Consider the following 2,463-nt stretch of genomic DNA (forward strand, 5'->3'; position numbering starts at 1 on the left):
TCAGCACATAGTGCAGAGCGTGCGGGGGGGGGGGGGGCGCTCTGAGGGACATGATAAATCCTTACACTCACTGGCAAAATGTACATACATGGGAGCCGCTGATGTGCACTACCCCCAGCAGTATAAATATTACTGTGGCTGAACCACGCCATTACAGGGGGCGGGGCTTCACCTCAGAATTGCTTGTAACACTGAATTGGCCCCATTTTCTCCTCACAGAGATGCCAGAGCGCTGATCCTGCAGGTTGCTTCTCCTCACACATCACTGATACAAATACCAGTACAAGTACAAGTATCGAAGGGGAGGGGAGCACATAATTGTTTGAAGTCTGCGGGCTTCACATTGGATAAAAAGCGCTGTTTTGATATATATGTATATTCATTGTATGTAATACATATAGGGCGCGTTGGGTGGACTGGCAATTCCCTCTGGGTCCCTCTGACAGACATTAGTGTAGGTCTGTCCCCATTAGCTCCCGTGTGTGTGTGAGTGGTGTGACTATACACACACGTGTAACATGTCTAGAGAAAGCTCTTCCCCAGAGGAACCCATGTTAGAGGCACAAGAGTGTTCTGAGCCTGTGTGGGTGAGAAAGCTGCAGAGTAATATGGCTAAACTAGCGAAGAAATTCTCTGAGTCTGAGGAACAGACAAAGCATTGGAGACAGTCTGTGGAAGATGCTTTATTTGCTGATTGTTCCACATCATCCACTCGGGACCCCTCCAGTTCCCAGAAAGGTCCCTGGCCCAAATTATGCAAAGGGACACTTACACAGATTCCGACACTGACGTCGACACTGGGGATTTGAGGGGGGTAGACCCCAAACTGGCTAAGAGCATTCAATGTATGATAGTCGCTATAAAAGAGGTGTTGGAATTTCCTGACACAACACCTCAACCCGAGGAAAAAGATTATTTTAAATTAAATAAAAAACAGGTGGTGACTTTTCCTCTGTCTAGGGACTTAAATAAATTTTTTGAGGAATCCTGGGCTAACCCGGAAAATAAATTTGCTATCCCTAAAAGGTTGCGGGTAGCTTACCCTTTTCCAGAAGAGGATAGGAGTAAGTGGGAGTCACCCCCAATGATAGACACCTCAGTTTCCAGGTTGTCAAAGAAAATCATTTTGCCTGCCCCAGGGTCAGCTTCATTAATAGAACCTGATGACCGCAAATTAGAGATGACTTTAAAGTGTATCTATGTTGCTACGGGTATGTTGCTCAGGCCCACAATTGCTTCTGTGTGGGTAGGTAACGCAGTCGAAAAGTGGGCAGATAACTTGATTGTTAATATTGACACGGTCGATAAGGATGACATGCTGCAAATTCTAGGTTATATCAAAGATTCTGCAGGTTATTTGGTTGAGGCTATGAAGGACGTAGGCATACTGGGCTCACATGCCTCTGCTATGGTGCTCTGGATACGCCAATGGAATGCTGACGCAGAATCCAAAAGAAATATTGAGGCGCTCCCATACAATGGTGAGGCCCTCTTTGGAGAAAAATTAGATGCCATGATATCAACTACTACATCTGGCAAGTCAGCATTTCTGCCGTCGGCAGCTAAGCCGGCTAAAAAAGTATATCATTCTCATACTATGCAGTCCGTTCAGCCCAACAAGTACAAAAAGGCTATAAGTACCCCTTTTTTCACAGGAAAAGGGAGAGGAAAAGGTAGAAAACCTACAACACCTTCAGGCTCCCAAGAGCAGAAGTAAGCAACTACTTCTGTAAAAACCACAGCATGTGTGAGTGCGATCGGGTGGGGGCACGTTTACTATTTTTCAACCAGGTCTGGCTTCGCTCAGACCTGGAACCTTGGATTATACAAATAATATCCCAAGGTTACAAGTTGGAATTTCAAGACCTTCCCCATGCCGATTTTTCAAATCAGCCTTACCAGTTTCTGCTCAGGACTGCGCAAATGTCCTGAATGCAATACACAAATGATGTCAAGACAAAGTAATTACCTTAGTTCCTGCCGAACAAAGGAATCAAGGTTTTTATTCAAGCCTGTTTGTTGTACCGAAGCCGGATGGCTCGGTTAGGCCGATTTTAAACCTAAAATCTCTGAATCTTTATTTAAAAAGATTCAAATTCAAGACGGAATCCTTCAGAGCAGTGATTTCCAGCTTGAAAGAAAAGGAATTTCTGGTGTCAGTGGACATCAAGGATGCTTACTTGCATGTCCCCATTTACCCGCCACATCAAGCATACCTGAGGATTGCAGTTCAGGATTGGCACTACCAATTCCAGACATTACCGTTCGGGCTCTCCACGGCTCCGAGAATATTCACCAAGGTGATGGCGGAGATGATGGTTCTCCTTCGCAAACAAGGAGTCAACATAATTCCATACCTGGATGATCTCCTCATAAAAGCGAGATCCAGGGACAAGCTAATTCAGAACATAGAGTTATCCCTGACGGTACTTCAACAGCACGGTTGGATCATCAACTTTCCAA

Source organism: Pseudophryne corroboree, chromosome 2 (assembly GCF_028390025.1).
Source record: "Pseudophryne corroboree isolate aPseCor3 chromosome 2, aPseCor3.hap2, whole genome shotgun sequence".
Lineage (NCBI taxonomy): Eukaryota > Metazoa > Chordata > Amphibia > Anura > Myobatrachidae > Pseudophryne > Pseudophryne corroboree.